The sequence below is a fragment of the Lactuca virosa genome, chromosome 2 (assembly GCF_052849685.1).
Source record: "Lactuca virosa cultivar CGN04683 chromosome 2, Lactuca_virosa_CGN04683_v6, whole genome shotgun sequence".
NCBI classification, from domain to species: Eukaryota; Viridiplantae; Streptophyta; class Magnoliopsida; order Asterales; family Asteraceae; genus Lactuca; species Lactuca virosa.
The window spans coordinates 298617961-298641372 of NC_136427.1; the positions used below are offsets into that span (position 1 = coordinate 298617961).

Below are 23412 nucleotides of genomic sequence, written 5' to 3' on the forward strand. Positions count from 1 at the left end.
AAAATACATACTCTTACAAGAAACATTTTACAAACATTTGATGCCTTGGTAGAAGGCTACTTTTAGTAGAAAACATAGGGTTTTCTAGGAGAGTTCAAACAATTACAAACATTTACAAACCTTTACAAACTTATACATCAAGTACTTATAAATACTTTCATACAAACACAGACACTAAAATACTTATGATCTCACCAGCTTTAAAGCTGATAAACTCTTTCAAAATAACTTGTATTCTTAGGTCACCAGTAGACAGGTACCGGTGCTAGGTTTTGAGAAGATGGAGCTCGTTCAAGACTCATCTTTTATTTTGATTTACATTTTGGTGTCTATTACACTTCACAGAACACACTTGTATTAAATTATATTATTAATGCAATGGATGATGTTGTTGCTTGTTTACTACTATTCATTGTTGTGATACTATACATGACGTCCTCTACCCCCGAACGATTCCACCGTTCCGGTTTTGGGGTGCGACAAGCATCTCCGCTCAAATGCGTCAAAATCCTCCAAATGACATCAAAACACCCGTTTTTATACTCTGCATGCTCTCACGTCGTGAGCTGTGTCCAGACATGGTCCTGCTACGCGTCACACTCTCCCACCACGTGTCTTGTCGATTCATCGTGTCTAACGTCGTGAGAATCACTTACTCACGTTGTGAGAGTCAAATGTCACGTCGTGACAATCATGATTCACGTCGTGATGGTCAAAGGTTGACCTTTGACTTGACTTCCGTTGACTTTCTCGTAATAGCATCCTACTTTCATCTCAACTTCAAATAGCCATAACTTTCTCATACGAACTCCGTTTTCAGCAAGCTTTATATCCACGGAATCGTCATCACACGAACTACAATATTCCTAATAATATTTTAATCATTAACATTTCTAAAAATTAACCCTTTCTAGGGTTTATCTCACCTACCCCTTTCATAATATCTATATTTCATAAAATAACACCTATTATGAAAAACCGGGTGTCACAAGTCTTCCCCCCTTCAAAAGATTCCGTCCCCGAAATCTCCTGAAGTCTCGTGCTATATTCAAGAATTCCATTAACTTATAGTCCTTCTAAGAAGAACTATTGAATCACATCATCGACCACAATTACTATCAGAATTTACTATTATTTTCTTAGCATAAATTCCCCATAAATTTATACTACAATACACATATATCTTTATCAACAATGATAACCATTTTCAATACAAAATGGTTATTGGCTATCAATCACCATCAAATTTCTACATCTCATTTTAAACTTTCTTTCAATTATTAAACAATCGGCTAACATTTCTTTGCAACAAGTAGTACTCACTTACTACTTAATTTAAATCAACTATTTCCATTTACCATTCTCAACTATCACTAGGTACTCGATTTAGGACTCCTTACAAGTCACGAGTATTTCACTATCACCAAGTCAGTTAACTACGCACCATGATCTCCAATCCAAGATCACACATAGCATTAATTATCAATTATTACCGAATATCATATCAGTGAATACCACATTTCCACATCTCATCACTCACATGAATTTATTACATCAAAATTTCTCGAATCCACCCAATCCATTATGGTCTTTAATACCATAATGTAAATCAGATACACAGTAAGTCCACCTATACTGGTATCTTCTATACATACAATAGGTCAATCAAACACCTATTTCTCAATATCTTCACATTACGAAGAAGTCATTTCGTTCTCATCGTAGCAATCTCTTACTATGCTGTCAATAGGTGACATTTTAAAGTCAACCTTTCTGACATTATGTCAATCAGTGACATTACTAATTCATCCTTATTCTCTTGGTAACTCTAATACCAAGATTACCATACATACACTTATACACACACACACACACACACATATATATATATATATATATATATATATATATATATATATATATATATATATATATATATATATATATAGGGTTAGGATCAAATGTAAACTTCAAATATTGTATGAATGTATGACTAATTCTTGTCCATTGGATTAAAAGAAATGAAAGGTTGAGATATGATGGTATATGTTATTAACATATGGTAGCATTTACTATATAATTACATTTAATTAATTTTAATAATGGTTATAAAGTATATATGGAAGGTGAACTTTCATGGGATATCAGTTTAAATTTTTATTTACGTATGTAATCGATTTTTACATAGTACTCAAAAAACATGAAACATGCTTCATTCTTTAAGAATTAAGTTTTCTTTTTTTACCACCTATAATATTTGGTTTTTTTTCTTGATCATGAGAACAATTAAGAATTAAGAATTACAATCTTTTAACAATTCCCAAGGTTGATACAATTTTAAGAATCATTTTTTTTAAAAGTACAAACTTTTTATATATATCATGAAATCATTAAGAATTGATTTATTAATTAAAAGTTCATGCTTGATGATAAGAATGATTATGAATGATATTTTCGTAAAAATTCTTGTAGAATAAGACATTAATTAGAAGTCATAGTTGACATTTTTGAAGAATAGTTTAACATTTTTGAAGAATAAGGCGTTAATTCCAAGTGTATAACCAACATTCTTGAAATAGTAAAGAAAAAATATTCTTGAAGAATAAGACAGGAAATAAATTAAGAACCTATATTTCAAATATAAAAAATATGACATTATTTAAGAGTTTGTGAATATACAAAAAATTTATAATATATACCACATTCTTTTTGTCAAAAGGCTAAAGTAAAAAAAAAACAAAAACCCTACATTCTTCTCCTATGTTCATCGTTTTTATCATCTATGTTCATCTTCGACCAACCAACATTATCTACAACATTCTAGAACCATGGATCCTCTTTTTTTCACCCTTTCATTCTTAAAGAATACCATGGTTTTAGTATTCCATTCTTAAAGAATACCCTACATCACAACCAAAATCTCATTTTCCTGTTTTTATGATGTACAAAAATGAAAAAAAAAATGAGACTTCAATATCTAAAGATATTCAAAAGGTACTTAAATGCCTTTACAAACGAATTGAATCTGCATGAAAATTTAAAGATGTATGCCTCACTAACTTCTCAAATTCAACAAGATAAGGTTTGGATGATAAATAGCTTCCAAAAAAGATAGTCATCCTAGAAAGAAAACTTAATGCTCTATCATATTTTAATCAAATTACCTTTATCTCCATAGGTACTTGGATCAAGAATATGAATCTCCAAAGCTCAAATCCAAAACACATGATTAGAAAATTTATTTAAATTAATGTGAATGAAACCAAATTTAAAGATATCTTTTAAAGAAATTACCAATAACAAACCTTTATTGGAAGATAAATACAAAAAAAAAAAAGCGTCGGCATTGTTACTTATTGTAAATTATTCACTACTAGTAGTTTAAAATGTATAAAGCAAGCACATACTTCCACACATATCCCAAAATTATATAAAAATATGTTATAAAAAAGAAATCATACTTCTAGTAAACTATAAAAATTCAGATTCTAGTGTCACTTAATTTACTTTAACGCATCTACAAAGAAGATCATATTTCCATTAGCCAATTTTAAAATTTTAAACTACACAAAACATGGTCAGAAAAAATAACATACATCATTTTATTGTTTTAAACATTGGGTTACCATCACACAACCTAGTAACTGTATACTCGATATTGGAAGGGAATGATCTTAGTGCAAAGCTTATTCATCATTCTTTTGGCCTGATCAAAAAAGCTACTAATATATTAAAACAGTGGTTCTTACCTTAAGCAAATCAATCAAGTGTCGACCTTTGATCAGTGTTGTTAATTTTAGAAAAAAATTCCCTTTAGACTCTAGAGTGTCTCCCCTGTAACATATCTAAAAAAACATAAACGACTGATCCAAGGTTATACTTATAGGTGATAAAAAATTAAAAATAGGATTAAAATCTATTTTTACAAATAAGTATTGATTGAGAATTCTTATCAAACAGATGGTGTGCATGTATTGACTCATGTCTATTACTCAAATTTAATACTGAAAATATCCGTAAACTGCATCTTCTAGCCATTGCCCAAACGACATTTCCATCAACCACATACATTGCCAAGATTACAAATATGTTTTAGTCCTTGTTTCATTATTAAGCATCAATGGAAAAAGCAAATAAATTTGTAAAACATTAGGAAAAAATGATAAAAAGTACTAACCTCTTGAAAGTCTATAGAGGCGATTACACCAACTGTGTATTCAACCTATTCCTTGAGCATTACGAAGATCATTAATTGATTTTAAAAATACCTCCTTCTTAAATAATCGTTTTTCTCCCTAACACATAAAATTATCAATTTGATGACTTTTCAAATCTAAAAGATATCAAATTGATTTTTGGGTTCTTTTATTGTGGATGTGATTTGTTTGAAGAATACCAAATTGTACTTCACGCAGCTCCACCCCTTGATTGCAGGTGCGAAAAAAATGAATAATGAGGATCTTCGGATCTGCACTTCTTTGTTGAGTTATGCCCTCGCTCCTCTAGATATTGAAAGAAAACACAAGAGGTTGTTGGCGAGGATTACTACACCGGCAAGTATAAAAGGGACGGCAAAGAAGAATGGTGGTGTGAGGCTAAATAATTCAACATACTATTTATGTATTCCTTAATTATAGGTTTGCTAATTTTGGATAATATTTTAATTCAATGTAACATTCCAAAATTAACCCTATAAATTGATTGGTCCACAATTCGTTACACACTCACACAATACTTATGGTTTATATATGAACCTAACTATATATATATATATATATATATATATATATATATATATATATATATATATATTCAATTTCCTGTGGTATCTCCAATCCGAGATTACCACCATATCATTTCATGTTCCAATAGTATCCCTAATCCAGAATAACTATCATGTCATACCTGTCACGTTCTAGTGGCATTTCCAATCCAGGATATCTACCATATCGTACCTGCACAAGTGGCATCTCCAAACCAAGATAACCACCAACTCATATATATACCAGTGGTATCTCCAAACCAAGATAACCACCAACTCATACCCGTACCAGTGGTATCTCCAAACCAAGATAACCACCAAATCATACATGTACCAGTGGTATCTCCAAGATGGTATCATTTGACAGGTTTGGGCTTAGTGCTTTACTAAGCATGGAATTATTATGCAAACAAGGTTTATGTTAAATCTCTTAGGAGATATTGTGAATATATCTGCCTGATTGATTATTTATTATCTGGATTATGTGTTTATGTTACTGTAGTTGTTATTCACTAAGCCGTGAGGCTTATGTTGTTTGCTTGAAAATGTTTTGCAGGTTAAAGATTGTAGCGCCCGACTTGATCTTGTGCTTGCTGCCAGCACGATCCTTGTGATAGCTTCTTGTACTCCAGTGTGCCAGTGTATACCAAAATGTTGTGTAAAATTTTTATAATGATGTAATAAATTTTGGGGTATACCTGGCGAAGGAAAATCTGGGCGTTACAAGATGGTATCAGAGCTGTGGTTTAAGTGATTATGCATGGTAGAATTAGGTGCTTATAGTAAATACCTAAACTTAAACCGTAAGGTGGAAAATGTTCTTTGATTATGCATGGTAGAAATAACTTGGAACAGTTATATATATGATCTATATACGCATATTGCAGGAAGAATTTTGATACACGATATGGTATCTGTGCTATTCATGACGTAGTGGGTGTTACGATTGGTGATGCATTTTAAATTAAATTATATGGTGAGATATTAGTAATAAAATTGTTTGAATAGTTAGAATTTTTGCAAAATATCGATTTGTAATTGTCGCGACCTTTTTCCTTATCGATTAAAATCGATCGTCATTGGGAGGCTGGACATTTGATGATATCGTATACGAGAAGATGAATGGTATTGCAGTGGACGACACGGTGTACATGGTATGTTGCGATGTACGGTTGCGAGGCCTACAGCGGAATATGAGGCGTGACGATTTGAAGTATCTGGTGCAGCGATTACAATGTGTGATATAGTCGAAATGAAGAATAACAACATACTTTGATCTCACAACGTGAGCATTAAGTACACTGCTATAATTGAATTGTGTAGGTCACGACGTGAGGAATGTAGATCACGATGTGAGGAATGTAGATCACGACGTGAGGAATATAAATCACGACGTGAGGAATATAAATCACGACGTGAGGAAGGTAAGGTCATGACGTGGCTGATGTAAGACCACGACATAAGAGTCACAAGGTAGAGAATGATCACGGTCACAATGTGAGTATAGATGGATCACAATGTAAGTATTAAATTTTGTCTAGGGTTGGTTTTCAGCTAAATGACTGGTTTTGGATGATAGTCCATGAAATTACTATGTACGGTTGATTGATGTTTAATATCTATCTTTCAACGGTGTGAGCTGATAATTATTGACCGTGTTTGTGATACGAGATTAGGGCCACAATGTGACTGGAAATTATGAAGTTAAAAGTATGCTCTGGATTGAAAGCAAGATACTTAATATTAGTCATGATGAATTTGGGAGGCGTGAGGAGAAATATTTTCGGGATATGAACCCGGTAGAAGAAACTGATACTTCATATATGAATTTTAGAGGTATTAATATTTTTGAGATGAGTATTGAATATGAGTAAACTTTGCTTTTCTTACAAAATTTGGATTCATATATTTGTCATAAAGTGGCAATGATATGAAAATGTTGGTGTTTGAAGTATCCCAACAATAATGTTGTATAAAACAATTACATAATAACGGGGTAAATTATACCTCCACGGTCTCATAACTCGGCCCATATCACACGTATATCGGTATAACTCCACCGATAATAATATCACGTAAATGACTCCCGGGCAACATCTCCGCTCAAATGCGTAAAAATCCTCCAAATGACATCAAAACACCTGTTTTTATACTCTGCATGCTCTCACGTCGTGAGCTGTGTCCAGAGATGGTCCTGCCACGCGCCGCACTCTCGTACCACGTGTCTTGTCGATTCATCGTGTCTTACGTCGTGAGAATCACTTACTCACGTTGTGAGAATCAAATGTCACGTCGTGACAATCATGATTCATGTCGTGATGGTCAAAGGTTGACCTTTGACTTGACTTCCGTTGACTTTCTCGTAATAGCATCCTACTTTCATCTCAACTTCAAATAGCCATAACTTTCTCATACGAACTCCGTTTTCAGCAAACTTTATATCCACGGAATCGTCATCACACGAACTATAATATTCCTCAATAATATTTTAATAATTAACATTTCTAAAAATTAACCCTTTCTAGGGTTTATCTCACCTATCCCTTTCATAATATCTATATTTCATAAATAACACGTGTTATGAAAAACCGGGTGTCACACTTGAAGAATAAGAAGCTTGGTTGAGGAGGATTAATAAATATGAGCTTTTAGATCCAGAGTACATGCATCATTTTCAGCTTCATAGAGGTATAAAGTCTTGACCTTGGTCATTATATGCTTAGATCTAGATCTAGTGGAGTTTTGGTCATATTTTGGTCCCATAAATGATTTCTAGTGAGTAAATGTCACGCTAGAAGTTTTGAGTTGTTCCTTTTGATGTTTCCGAGGTCGCTAGTCCATAAAGTTTGCATTTGATTGTTGAAGATCAACCATGCATGGATCAATGTTCATTTGGTGAAAGTAGAATGCTAAATTTTGGGTTTGAGTCACTTTGGGCTTAAAGCATTAAGTGCTTAATTGGCGTTTTTGGCTAATTGGGGCATACGTCGGGCGTACGAAAGCGTGTGCTCAGCGTACGCGTCTGGGTTCCCATTTCTCGTGTAGCGATCTAGTATGTTGGGTGTGCTGGTGGTACACTTAGTGTAACATCCCAAAATTCAAGACCAAAAATTTCATTTTTATTTTTAATAATTCATAAAACCAACAGTAATAAAACATCCATAATAGCATCCCATGTCAAAACTCAAGTGTCAATAATCAAAACATATCATCATAAAATAATATCAGAGTATAATCCCAAATATCTCATGTGTGGAAATCATAGTGTGATGCGTTGCGACCATGTCGGCTCCTTTCCTTTTGAAAATGAAGTACCTGAAACCAAAACTGTAAATCGTAAGCACGAAGCTTAGTGAGTTCCCCCATCATACCACATACCATACAAATAACATACTGTCAGGCATACCAAGGTGCCCGACCTACCCCTGTCACAAATAACATATTGTCAGGTATACCGGGGTGCCCGACCTACCCCTGGCAGGCATATCTGGGTGCCCGACCTACCCTCTGGTTTATCGCAACCGCTTCCGGGGACTATTTCACCCCTACCACTACCACATAATAACATATCATGAACATACTGTTAGGCATGCATGGGTACTGTCTAGCCCTTCAGTATCTTTCATCCGGTATCAGGGGAATATTTCACCCCTACTACTACTAACACATATATCATAGCATCCTAGCATATAAAGCATATCAGATAGTGGAAAACCAGACAATTATCACAAATACAATCATCTCAAACATAATCACCTATTGGTGGGCCGACATTGGTCCCTTAGACCCACCTCTACTGGAAGGTAACTCACCTCGCACTGCTGAAGTCCCGCAGATAAAACTTTAGTTGTTGGATGATAGGTTCCTGAACTATCAACATCAAAATAACACCCAATTAATAATTGGGTTCCAACACATATCCACAAGTCCATGCTTGGGGTAAAAGACTACTTTATCACCATCTTTGCTTGATTCAAGCTCAAGGCCCAAAAGTCAAACTATGAACCAAATCCTAACATATGGCCCAATTTTCCAAATTGGGCCATGTAACGCCCGTGTTTCTAGGCTAGGCATTAATGATGATGTAATAGTCCAGGTTAACCTTGTAAACCTTTAACACCCAAATTTTCAAAACAATTTTTCACATTTTATAAAACACGTTTTCATTCATAATCGTTATAAAAACACCATTGTATCACATAACATCATCTCCCAAGATCATAATAAAATCTCCCCGCGTGTGTACTGATCAAGCCGGCGCCTTCCCGCGATCCTCGCTGGTACCTGAGACACATAACACAACACTGTAAGCATAAATGCCTAGTGAGTTCCCCAAAATACCACACATAACACATATTAGCCACTCGAGGCTATAACTCTGTTTGACACTCTGGTCAAAGTGTCTCTGTGGGACCCCCCAGTCCCATAACTCTGTGGGCCCTCTGGCCCTAACTCTATGGGTCCTCTGACCCTAACTCTGTGGACCTTCCGGTCCTAACTCTGAAAACTCTATAACATACATAGCATATAACACATAGAAATCACATCATGCAAAAGCATACACAATACTCTGTCTCATAGCTCTAATTACCACTCTAGGTAAAGTATAGTGAGAAGACTCACCTCGGGTAACTCGGTAAAGCTCGAACTCTGTAAAATCGGGTCTAGCCTCCGCCTAATCATGTGAAATAAATACTCTAAATCAATACATCTCTCAAGGCTAGACTATTCCTCCTCTTAGTACTCTCAGAAGGGTAAAAGACCATTTTACCCCTCTCATAACTCAAAGGCCCCACTATAGACCAAACCCTAAAAGTCAACCAAAAGTCAACCCTCCGGGTTACGCTGCGCGTACCAGATGTGTACGCTGGGCGTACCCGGCAGTCTCTCAGAATCGGGGAACGCCACCCCGTTCGCCGCGCGTACTGGGATTACGCCCGGCGTAAATCCCAGTTTCAGTCCCTTAGCTCTTGAGGTCTTAAACAGTTAAGACTCACGTCCAACTTTTATATCTGACCATTTCTAAGCCTCTTAATCCATAAAGTCGATGACTTTAAGCCTTTGCATGGCTGAACAAGTCACTAACACCCAAAATATACCATTTCCTAACACTAGAAAGCCCAATACTCAAGCATGATCTCATATCCACGACCAAGATGGGAACTTTATGGATCTATAACACAAATACCACTGAAATGGGACAGATCTAGGTCCATGGAGCTCATTACACTCATAAAGTCTCCACCTTTGGGACTTTTAACCCTAAAATGGTCCATGAAGCAACAAACCAAATTAAGAGGAAAGTTTTGAACTTTATACCTCCAAATGCAGCTCCTTCCTCTGTAGATCTCAGATCCAAACTTGCACTTCAAGCTCTAGTCTCCACAAACTCCTCTCCTTCTTCTTCACTAGCACACCAAGGCACTTTTAGCTCCAAAATCACACACACTCACTAAGAACGATGAAAAGTTCTCTCTTAGGGTTTTACTCACTGCTATGGAGGCTGAGAAATGAGCCTTAGCATCCAATATATAGGGCACAAGTCAGAAATTAGGGTTTGCACCTGGACGCATTACGCCCAGCGTAACCCTGAGTACGCCCTGCGTACTCAGGCGAGTCCGCGTCCAAAATAAGCGCATGAGTACGCGCAGCGTACTCATTTGCTACCAATTCCTCTTAAGGGCTTAACTTGACACTTTGAATAAAAGAAGGGCTACATAGCTGTACCTGAATTTTGGGATGTTACAAAACCGTTGTGAAATAATAAAAATGAATTATTTTGAGTGTTAAGCGTTTTATGCTTAATTGTGTAACTTAAATGAATTAAGAACAGGAATAAACGTAATAAAAAAATATTAGATAAGCCTGATATCTGAGAAGGAAGTTGTAGTGGTCGTGACGAGGATTCCAAAATTATAAAGAATGCCGAAATCCGAGTTATAACGAAGAAGTTATGACCTGTCGAAGTTTCGCGACAGAACTGGTGCGACATTGTATGACGTAAATAGTGAGTTTACGATAGAGCGATATTTAGCCTTAGTGATCTAAACGAAAGTCGTAGAATAAGTTAAACCGAGAGCGTGCATAAAAAGAACGTCTAAATCTGACTTCGTATGAGGAAGTTATGATTTTTCAAAGTTTCGACTTAGCGGTATGCAGCCCAAAGTTGGAATATGAGATCGAGTGATTTCTAGCCGAAACAATCTAAACGAGAATCGAAGATCTTGTCAATAGTAAGGCAACGGTAAAAAGACAGACGAAAACGGACGTCAGATGAAGAAGTTATGAATTTCTAACGGAGTTTTCTTGTCCCGGCCTACTAAAAAATAATATAATAAAATTTTAAACCAAAATTAGCCGACAGAGTCTAAACGAGAGTTGTAGAGCATAATCTCACCTACGCGTGCATATAAAGAACGTCGAAAACGGAGCTTGTATGCGAAAGATATGAATTTCTGAAGTTCGGGGCACGAACTTCAACCACTGTGTCAGAGCTCACGACGTGAGCATAGTGTTCACGACGTGAGCAGGTGATGGACACCTTCCAGGGCAAGTGGCCATGACGAACGCAGTGACATATTCGAGCTCACGACATGAGCATTAGTGGCTCACGACGTGAGCATAGTTTTTCATCCCCCTATAAATAGAAGTCGAGTCCAGCCGTTTATGGTTGCCAAATCTCTTTCCTCTCACTCCATATTACCTTGATTTACGTGCAAGTTATACCCCCGAATCCCCGGTATCATCCCGAGACCCGAAGCAGTCCCGAACCTCCGAAGATCCCAAGAAGAAAAGAGTTTTCGAGCAGAAGCTCTGCCCGCGAGAAGCCCGGTGTGTGAAGATATCCCTGTTTCATCGAAGAATACCACTTTAAGAGCCATAGTGCTGTCCGAGCATCGTCTTATCAAGTGAGTGCATAGTCCCTTTTCATATACATGATTTTAATACAAGTATTGACGAATGTATTAGATATATGATATGAGTAAGTGTGTAGTTGCTTTCTGATAGTACACATATAAGAATAATACTCTATGAAATATGTGCTACGTGATTATATACTATTTGTTATGTGGTATGAGTATGGATAGAACATGCTATACAGGTTTTAAACTATGTATAAAGTAAGTATATTTTATCTACTAATATGTTGGGTAGAACATGGGTAGATAGTTGGTGTGATGAAATAAAAAGATGAGAGGCCTCGATGTTGTTGTTGATCTAGTCATCTAGCGGAGTATGGATGGCAACCACAGATTCTTTCTAGACAGTCCAGTGGAACGCTGGCAGGTTCATAACCTGTAGGTGTTGTGAACGATGTGTTCACCGGTGTACTCTATCCCCCTCATGGTTGCCTTTAGGACATCTATTGTTGAGGAAACCCCTTTCCAGTAATGTCCATCCCGATGAAAAATCCTAAACTAGGTCCCTTGTGATAGTTGTTGTTTTAGGGACGTAAAGTTAGGATAACGGGAATGGGTAATGGCTTTATTGTTGAATGGTGAAAGTTAAATATAATTATTTATTGTGGGTTGAAAACCGTATATGCTCACCAGGCTCCCAAACCTGACCCACTCAGTTTCTTTGTATTACAGGTAATGGTGCGAGAGCATAAGTTGGACAACTTGTGAAGATATTTTGTTTATAGGCCAGTAGTTGTATATAACTGTTGTAAGGCTTATAATGTGCCGTTTATGCTTTTGGTCTGTATCGGAACATGACATCCCGAGTTTTGTTATATATGAAAATACATTTCTTTAAGGAATGCTTTGATAAATTTTATTTATCATATTTTGTTTTGGGAACAAATTCCGCAACTCTTTAAATCAAAGGATTACTCTGAAAGTTATTTTAAAAGCATAAATTAAATCGGTCTTTTCTGGCCGTGATTTTGGGGACGTCACAGTTGGTATCAGAGCATTAGTTTAAGCGAACTAGGAATTTGTAGGATTTCTAAACTTAAACTTAGAATGCTAAGTGAAGATTGTGAGATAAGTGTCTGTTATATTTTAGACACGAGCACTAGTTTATTTTAGGAAAGATGCCTAAAATGCTTTTATGTGCTAAATGTTATATGTTTGCCATATATGATATTATTTGTTCAGATCTACGGTTTGTTGCCAACCGGATCTGGAGACCTTACGTGTTTAGGATTCTAAGCGTATGACGACGGTATTAGAACTAGCATGTAAACGTTTCGGAGTGATATGGACGATTTAATTATCTATCGTGAATGAGTACCTGTTGTAGCAGCAGCACCTGAGCCAATGACAATGGTTTGGGTACAAGCGATGATCCAAATGATGTTGGATTGTCAAATGGAAGAAACTAGACGTCTGCTTCGGCAGGATCGTGAAGAACCTTCAATGTCGATTGAACGGCCCGAATTGAATGAAGGACATTCGGAAGGAGGAAACTTCAGTGGGACTGTTGGTCAAGCCAACCCACCGATTGTTAGGCAAATCAACCAGGATGGAGGAAATGATGGGCGTGGGTGTAAGTATAAGGATTTCATGGCATCCAAGCCACCATGTCTATCCGGAAGCTCGACCCCGGTGGAAGTTATAAACTGGATCTCCGAAATGGAGACAATGTTCAAGAGTTGCGAATGCAACAACATACAGAAGACCGCTCTTGCGATCCCTCTGTTAAAATCTGGAGTGTTGAGTTGGTGGAAGCTGTTAGCTGATTCGATACCCAAGGGAGAAACGAGCAAGATGTCTTGGGAAGACTTTGTGGTGCAACTCAAATTGCAATACTGCTCCGAGCACGACCTTCTGGAAATCAATAATGAGTTTCAGAATTTGAAGAAGGGAAAAATGAGCGTTACTGAATATGTTGCTAGTAGAAAAGATGAAGCTTATCCCATATTTAGTTCCAACTGAACTCTCTAATGTCAACAAGTTTGCCCTCGGACTACCAGCGGACTATGGTCCAATGGTTAAGCAAGCAACCACATTGAAAGTCGCCATCTAGGCTGCTAGAAATGTTGAGACCCAAATCAGGGAGAAAGGTCTGGAGAGGTCAGAGGTTGGTGAGAAGAGGAAGTTCGACGGACCCTTAGGGTCCAGCAAAAAGGGTAAATTCTCGAAGTCTAGTTCGAGAGGAGGTGGAGGAGGCGAAGCGAAATGGTGCGACAAATGCAAGAAGAAGCATCATGGGAAATGTGGCGGGGAAGCCACATGCTACAAATGTGGAAAGTCAGGGCACTATGCCAATGAATGTACCCTTACCAAGAAAGTCTACTATGGGTGTGGTGAGGAGGGGCACATCTCGAGGGATTGTCCGAAAAAGAAGGAGGCAGCAAAGCCCAATATTCCACCAAAACCAAAGGCGAGAGCCTTCCAGATGACACTGGAAACTGCTAAAGATGAAGTTGATGTTGCTTCAGGTACCTTTCTCGTAAACGAATTGTCTGCCCAAATTTTATTTGATTCAGGAGCCAACTACTCCTTTATTTCGCATGAATTTGGTAGAAAAATAGCCTTGACTGTCGATAGACTAGATAATGCTTTATTAGTCGAATTTGCTAGTGGCAAGTTTATACCTATTAGCCATCGTATGAAAAACATATTAATTGATTTGAATGAGAATAAGTTCCACGAGGAATTATTACCTATTGAGTTAAATGGTTTCGACATCGTGCTGGGAATGGATTGGCTTAGCGCCAATGATGCCGAAATATTGTGCAAGAAGAAGATTGTAAAAGTAAACCAGCCAGGGAAAGAGTCATTTATGGTGTATGGGGACAAACGCAGAGAAAATTCTGGGATTATTTCTCAAATGAAAGCCAGAAAGTGTTTGGCCAAGGGATGTACATCGTATCTAGCATTTGTGATAGATTCAAAGAAGTAGAAAAAGGAGATGCAGAGCATTCCTGTCGTGTGTGATTATCCGGAAGTATTTCCCGAAGATATTCCCAGATTACCGCCTGATAGACAAGTGGAGTTCATAATAGACTTGTTACCAGGGACGACGCCAATAGCAAAAGCACCTTACAGATTAGCACCAACGGAGATGAAGGAGCTGATGATGCAACTTCAAGAGTTATTGGACAAAGGTTTCATTAGACCTAGTTCATCACCCTGGGGAGCTCCGGTGTTATTCGTGAAAAAGAAAGACGGGAGTATGAGAATGTGCATCGATTACAGAGAGCTGAATAAGGCAACGATAGAGAATAGATATCCATTGCCAAGGATTGATGACCTGTTCGATCAACTACAAGGTTCAAGTTATTTTTCAAAGATCGACCTAAGGTCAAGATATCATCAACTAAAGGTGAGAGAGCAGGATATCGAGAAGACTGCATTCAGAACACGATATGGACACTACGAGTTTTTTGTGATGTCGTTTGGACTAACCAATGCTCCAGCAGCATCCATGGATTTAATGAACAGGGTTTGTAAACCATTCCTTGATAAATCTGTGATAGTGTTCATAGATGAGATTCTGATTTACTCGAAAAGCCAAGAGGAGCATGGCAGACACTTGCAAGAAGTGTTAGAAGTCTTGAAGGAAGAGAAGCTATATGAAAAGTTCTCCAAATGTGATTTTTGGATTCGAGAAGTCCAATTCTTGGTTCACGTGGTCAACCAAGAAGGGATAATGGTTGATCCAGCAAAGATTGAAGCTGTGATGAAATGGGAACAACCGAAAAGTCCCACGGAGATCCGAAGCTTTTTGGGATTAGCCGGATATTACCGAAGGTTTATCCAAGGCTTTTCTTCGATCGCTACTCCATTGACAGCTTTGACTCACAAAGGAGCTACTTATACTTGGAGTGATAAGCACAAAGAAGCATTCGAGTTGCTAAAGAAGAAGCTATGTGAGGCACCGATTCTTTCTCTACCCGATGGAGTTGAAGACTTCGCTGTCTATAGCGATGCGTCTGGTGTTGGGTTGGGTTGTGTTTTGACCGAAAGAGAAAAGGTGATAGCATATGCGTCTCGACAGCTAAAAGGGCATGAGAAGAACTACCTCACTCACAATTTGGAGCTGGCAGCGGTAGTTTTCGCTCTAAATATATGGAGGCATTACCTCTATGGCTCGAAGTGTAACACCCGTAAAATTCAAGCCAATTTAAACTTTTTAAAAAACATTTCAAATCCGTTAACTATTACAAACTTGTTTTCAAAATTTATCATATCAGAGTATCCCAGAAACAAAGTCATAAAAAGTGAGGAGCTGTATGATCACACCCTTGCCTTGCCACGATCCCCTGATGTACCTGAAACAATAAACTGAAACTGTAAGCCCGAGAGCTTAGTGAGTTACCCCCAAAATACCGATACACATACAGTCCACATAACCATGTCAGTAATATCATATCATAACAAACTGAAACAACAGGTAATGGTCCACAGATTTACAAGATGGACTACCCCTGGGCCCTCAGTACGAGTCTGGAATGCCTACCGAGCCCTCAGCTCGTATATGGAATGCCATCGAGCCCTCAGTACGAGTCTGGAATGCCTACCGGGCCCTCAGCTCGTATCTAGAATGCTCTCGAGTCCTCAGTATGAGTCTGGAATGCCTACCGGGCCCTCAGCTCATATCTGGAATACTCTAGGGTTTGTTGGATACCGCATGGAGCAGTACAACCTCAACCCAACCCACATAACATATAACATAACTACTGAGCATGCAATAATCATATAACATCACAGGTAGTCCTACAGGTCTACCTAACTGGCATAACCACTAGCATGCAACACTAACTCATACTCAACATTTAACACTACAAGGATAACATATCCAATGGGCCGGCCTTGGTGCCTTAGACTCCTTAATATAGTGAGGATAACTCACCTGGCACTACTGAAGTCCCGCAGATACAACCCCAGCTGCTGGTTGACAGATTCCCGCACTGTCAACATAAAACAATACCCACTTAATAATTGGGTTCCAAGCCCAAGGTCCAACTCACACCACAAAAGTCCAAAAGTAAAATAATGGTCCAAAGTCCAACATATGACCCAATTTTCCAAATTGGGCCCAGACCTCTACATGGTCTTTCCTTAAGGCCCATTCGATTATTCTGATCCAATTCTCATGGCCCATTATCACATTGCCATAAAGGCTCAATTATGGCCCAATTTTCCAAATTGGGCCCAAGTCCTCACATGGGCCTTATCCTAAAGCCCATCTACTTATTTTGGTCCATTAGCTTGTTCTTGGACAATCCATCAATAGTCCAATCACCAAAGCCCACCAGGAAGGCCCAACTCAAAGCCCAAGTGAAATTAGGATTTTCACATGAAATGACGGCTAGGGTTAAGTGTTCCTACTTAACCCATTAAGGACTTAATCCCCTAAGGACTTAATTCATTAAATCCAATATTGCCTTAGGTTAATTTGCCAATAATTATTATTTAATATTTCAAGTTATTAAATAATTCCCGTGTGTGTCCCGATTAATTTCCACAAGTTAAGGTTTCATGCCCTTAGGGTTTTCCAAACCTAAATTAGGGTTTTCCAACCCAATACTAGTTTATTAGTCCATTGTTGGGCTTTTAGATCACATTGGGCCTTATTGGCCCATTAGGGTTCCATTGGGCCCACTAGGGTTTCTTTGGGCCCATTAGGGTTTCATTGGTCCCATATTGTTCAAACATCCCCCAAAAGAGGTCCAAACGAAATCAAAGCACACCGCCATCCGACACGGCGGCCGGTGGCGGCAGGAGACGGCAACCACCACCCTACAGTGGTGGTTTGAGCTTTTCTTTTCATTATACCTACTCTATTACAGTTTTACAATGCAAATCTCAAAAACACACACACTAAGCTACACACACATACAGCCGCACTGTGGCGGCAGGCAGTGGTACGCGGTGGCAGCCACCACCTCACGGTGGTGGTGGTGGCCCACTTGAGGTTCCGGCTAAGATAACCACCCACACACGAAATTAACCCCATGTGGAAGCAGTACACGCACATTCTTGCCCGGAAAATAAACCTAACACCTACTAAAGTGGGTGGCGACGACAACAACACAAGAAAACGACAACAACGGTGGCCCTTGGCGGCAGAACTTCCCCACGTCGATGGCTGCCTCGAACGAAAGCAACAACGGCAGCGGAACGGACTCGCCAGTGGTCCGTCTTCATCAGCAGTACTCGCGGCGGCAACGGCTGGAGATTACAGCCTCCACAGCGGGGCGGCGGCTCCGGTCCTCTATTGCTAAGGATGTGGCTGAGGAGGCCTCGGAAATATGGTAGCAGCGGACGCCACGCCAGAATGAACTGGAGAGCGGTGGCAGTCGAATGGCAAGGCGGAGCCTGGTGGTTTTTGTCGACGATAGGAGCGGCGGTGGGACAAGAAAAAGAGTCGAGATGTCCCCGGGAAGGGCAACACCACAAGCTCTGACGTCAGTCTTCAACATAGCCGGTCGTCAAGGTGTCGTCGGGGTCTTGGTTGATCGGAACCACAAAGAACGGGGTCGGGTGGCGGCTGGACAATGGAGGGAAGATGTGGGGGGTGGCGGCTGAGTGTAGTGGTAAAGGTTAGGGTTTGGACGAGGCGATGCAACAGTTAAATACCCTGTCCCTCAAGACTTTATGCAATAATAACAATATCAGTCCCTCCCTCTTCTTTTCTATCAAATTTAATCCAATTGTTACCAAACAACCCTTGATATACAAAACCCTTTTCAATTTAGGTCCAAAGTTTACCTTTCAGCTCCTCCTTCTAAAAACCCTTACAATTCAAGTCCAAAATGTTACCAATCAGCCCCTCCTCTACAAAATCTTCTCATCTTAGGTCCATAATTTACTCTTTAGTCCCTGCTTCCATAAATCATTACAAATTAAGTCCCAAAATTACACTTTAACCCCTGAAGATACAAATCTTGTCACTTGGCTTCCCGAAACCAACTCCCAACTAATTATTATTTGGTTTCGGTCAATAATAATATAAAATAATAATAAAATTACTTCTCGGATATCCGGGTTTATCATTAATTATCCCATTTTAAATAGGATGTTACACGAAGTGCAAACTTTTCACTGATCATAAGAGTCTCCAATATCTCTTTAATCAGAAAGAATTGAATATGAGGCACCGACGCTGGCTAGAGTTACTTAAGGACTACGACTGTGAGATACTTTACCACCCTGGTAAAGCAAATGTTGTCGCTGATGCTCTTAGTCGGAAAGCCAATCTTGAAAGAAAAAGGCCAAGAGCGTTGAGAATAGAAGTTGTCTCAACAATTGTGGAGAGTATAAAGAAAGCTCAAGAAGAATCTTCTGAGAAGAATGACCGAAAGGGAGAACGTTTGGACAAAACGTTAGTGCTCGGTATAAACAGTCACAGACTAAAGGTATTCCAAGATCGAATTTGGGTGCCTAAGTCAGGAGGAGTAAGCGATCTTCTAATGGAAGAAGCTCACAAAACCATGTACTCGATTCATCCCGGTAGCACTAAAATGTATAGGGACCTAAAACCTTACTACTGGTGGCCGACGAATAAGCTTGATATTGCAAAGTACGTGGCAGAGTGTGTGACATGTGCGCGGGTCAAGGCACAACATCAGAAACCATACGGGAGTTTAGAACCTTTACCTGTGCATATGGGTAAATGGGAAGACATTGCTATAGATTCTGTCACTAAACTGCCCATAACAAAGAACGGTCACGACATGATTTGGGTGTTCGTTGATCGCTTCACTAATAGTGCGCACTTCATAGCAGCCAACGAGAGATGGTTTATGGATAAGCTTGTGAATTCTTACATGAAAGAAATTGTGAGGCTTCACGGTGTTCCGTTAACGATTGTGTCGGATCATGATAGTCATTTCACCTCGAGGTTTTGGAGAAGTCTACAAGAGGAATTGGGTATCAAGTTGTGTTTGAATACAGGTTACCATCCACAGACAGATGGTCAGAGCGAGCGAACGATACAAACACTTGAAGATATGCTGAGAGCATGTACCCTGGAATTCCAAGGTAACTGGGATGAACATTTACCTTTGGCATAATTTTCCTACAATAATAGTTTCCACTCGAGCATAAAGATGGCACCTTATTAAGCTATGTATGGACAAAAATGTCGTATGTCGTCTTGTTGGCTTGAGGCTGGGGAAAAGCAGTTTATGGGACCCGCAATAGTCCATCAAACTGATGAAAAGGTAAAATAATTAGGGAAAGAATGTTAGCAGCTCAGGATCGTCAAAAGAGCTATGCTGACAACAATCGAAGACCGATGACTTTTGAAGTTGGAGATTCGGTTTTGCTTAAAGTCTCACCGTGGAAGGGACTTATACGATTTGGAAAAAGGGGAAAGTTAAGTCCAAGGTTTATTGGACCGTTTAAAGTTCTTCAGAGGATTGGGAACCAAGCTTACAAGCTCGAATTACCTGAGGAACTGAATGGAATTCATAACACTTTCCATGTGTGTTATTTGAGGAAGTTTGCGGGAGAAATTCCCGATATAATTTCAATTTCTGAATTAAGATTGGATTAAAACAAGAGGTTAATTGAAAAACCAGAGGCAATCGTTGACCAAAAGACTAAGAAGTTGCGACGCAAGATGGTCGAATTAGTGTTTGTTCGATGGAAACATGCGAATGGGCCAAATCTCACCTGGGAAACGGAGAGTGACATGATGAGTCGTTATCCGCATTTGATAATTGATGTGTGATTCCGGGGACGGAATAATCCTAAGGGGGAGAGAACTGTAATGCCCGTGTTTCTAGGCTAGGCATTAATGATGATGTAATAGTCTAGGTTAACCTTGTAAACCGTTGTGAAATAATAAAAATGTATTATTTTGAGTGTTATGCGTTTTATGCTTAATTGTGTAACTTAAATGAATTAAGAACAAGAATAAATGTAATAATAAAATATTAGATAAGCCCGATATCCGAGAAGGAAGTTGTAGTGGTCGTGACGAGGATTCCGAAATTATAAAGAATGTCGAAATCCGAGTTATAACGAACAAGTTATGACCTGTCGAAGTTTCGCGACAGAACTGGTGCAACACTGTATGACGTAAATAGTGAGTTTACGATAGAGCGATATTTAGCCTTAGTAATCTAAACGAAAGTCGTAGAATAAGTTAAACCGAGAGCGTGCATAAAAAGAACGTCTAAATCTGACTTCGTATGAGGAAGTTATGATTTTTCGAAGTTTCGACTTTGCGGTATGCAACCCAAAGTTCGAATATGAGATCGAGTGATTTCTAGCCGAAACAATCTAAACGAGAATCGGAGATCTCGTCTATAGTAATGCAACGGTAAAAAGACAGACGAAAACGGACGTCAGATGAAGAAGTTATGAATTTCTAACGGAGTTTTCCTGTCCCCACCTGCTAAAAAATAATATAATAAAAGTTAAATTCAAAATTAGCCGACAGAGTCTAAACGAGAGTTGTAGAGCATAATATCACCTACACGTGCATATAAAGAACGTTGAAAACGGAGCTCGTATGCGAAACATATGAATTTCTGAAGTTTGGGGCACGAACTTCAACCCCTGTGTCAGAGCTCACGACGTGAGCACAGTGTTCACGACGTGAGCAGGTGATGGACACCTTCCAGGGCAAGTGGCCATGACGAACACAATGACATATTCAAGCTCACGATGTGAGCATAGTTTTTCAGCCCCCTATAAATAGAAGTTGAGTCCAGCCGTTTATGGTTGCCAAATCTCTTTCCTCTCACTGGCAGGTTCATAACCTGTAGGTGTTGTGAACGATGTGTCCACCGGTGTACTCTATCCCCCTCATGGTTGCCTTTAGGACATCTATTGTTGAGGAAACCCCTTTGCAGTAATGTCCATCCCGATGAAAAATCCTAGACTAGGTCCCTTGTGATAGTTGTTGTTTTAGGGACGTAAAGTGAGGATAACGGGAATGGATAATCGGGTTATTGTTGAATGGTGAAAATTAAATATAATTATTTATTGTGGGTTGAAAACCCTATATGCTCACTAGGCTCCCAAGCCTAACCCACTCAGTTTCTTTGTATTACAGGTAGTGGTACGAGAGCATAAGTTGGACAACTTGTGAAGATATTTTGTTTATAGGCCAGTAGTTGTATATCACTGTTGTAAGGCTTATAATGTGCCGTTAATGCTTTTGGTCTGTATCGGAACATGAAATCCCAAATTTTGTTATATATGAAAGTACATTTCTTTAAGGAATGCTTTGATAAATTTTATTTATCATATTTTGTTTTGGGAACAAATTTCGCAACTCTTTTAATCAAATGATTACTCTGAAAATTATTTTAAAAGCATAAATTAAATCGGTCTTTTCTGGCCGTGATTTTGGGGATGTCACAGGCCCAAACCTCTACATGGTCTTACCTTAAGGCCCAACCATTTAGTCCAGTCCAAACATTTGGCATTCCAATGGTCCAACCTCTCATAATCCTCAAGGCCCAGTTATGGCCCATCTATGACCCAATTTTCCAAATTGGGCCCAAACCCTCACATGGGCCTTACCCTAAAGCCCATCCATATATTCTTAGTCCATATGATTGTTCTTGGATGGCCCATCAATAGCCCAATCACCAAAGCCCAATAAAAAGGCCCAACTTAAGGCCCAAGCAAGATTAGGGTTTTCAAATAAAATGACGATTAGGGTTAAGTGTTTCCTACTTAACCCATTAAGAAATTAATCCATTAAGTCCATCAATCTATTGGGTCAATCATGTAGTGTGGTCGGCTTAATACATAATCCCAATCCGGTCATCCAAAAAAAAGCGTGTCCCGACAATCCAAAATCCATATATCCAAAATTAGGGTTTACTTAACCCTAATTAGGGTTTCCAACCCAATCACAACCCAATTAGGCCTAAAAGCCAAGTCTTTAGGTCAATTAGGGTTTCATTAGGTCAACGAGGGTTAAATAAGTCGGGGCACCACCCATTACCACCTCGGGTAGTGGTGGTCAACGGCAGCTCACGGCGGCGGCCACCACCTCACGATGGTAGTTATGAATTTCTTGATTATTCCAGTCACCAATTACAATAATACAACACCATATCTCAAAAATAAACACACCCACTAACTGCACACACACAACCACGTTGTGGAGGCAGGCGGCGGTAGAGAGTGGCAGCCACCACCTCATGGTGGTGGCGGTAGGGTTTTTCTTTGGATCTCCGGCCAAGAAACGCTCCAACAACCCTACACCATCACAACACATACACACAAACACCATAACACACACAGCCACCACTCACGGTGGTTGGTGGCGGCAGAATAGGGTAGCACGACGGCGGCAGCAGCACCATCAGCAACAGTGGTTAATCGGAAAGGAAGAGGAGAAGGATGGTGGCGTAGCAGCAACGAACCGGAGAAGAGGGAGGCTTCGCGACGAAAACAACTACGTTCCAGCTCCTCCGGCTTCTTCCAACGGCCACAACGATACTTCCTATCGGTCCTCGTTCTTTGTCGACAGCTGATGCAACAGTGGCGGTCTTCGACTTTGTGGCTTCCGGCTTCGTCATTGGCGGCGGTGCAGCAGCGACAACAATCGAGTGGGGATCATTCGACGACATCTTCGTCTTTAGCAGAAATGGTGAATGGGGGTGGCGACAGACGCTCACCGCCATCGTTGGTCCCGAAGCTCTTCCCTTAGCATCGATAACACACGTCCTGTCGTAGGGTTCATGAGGTGGTTGTCTTCGATGGTTGAGGATGGTTGCTCCG

General features: G+C 39.3%; 1 long non-coding RNA gene across 1 annotated transcript; it reads right to left on the minus strand.

The window, feature by feature from the left end:
* Window positions 1–2610: 2610 nt before the first annotated feature.
* LOC145157127 (uncharacterized) lies at window positions 2611–4582 on the minus strand. Its single transcript, XR_013737107.1, has 2 exons — window positions 4178–4582; window positions 2611–3845 (listed from the first exon to the last, which is right to left on the minus strand). It is a non-coding gene; the product is annotated as an uncharacterized LOC145157127 (long non-coding RNA).
* Between the last annotated feature and the right edge of the window lie 18830 nt (window positions 4583–23412).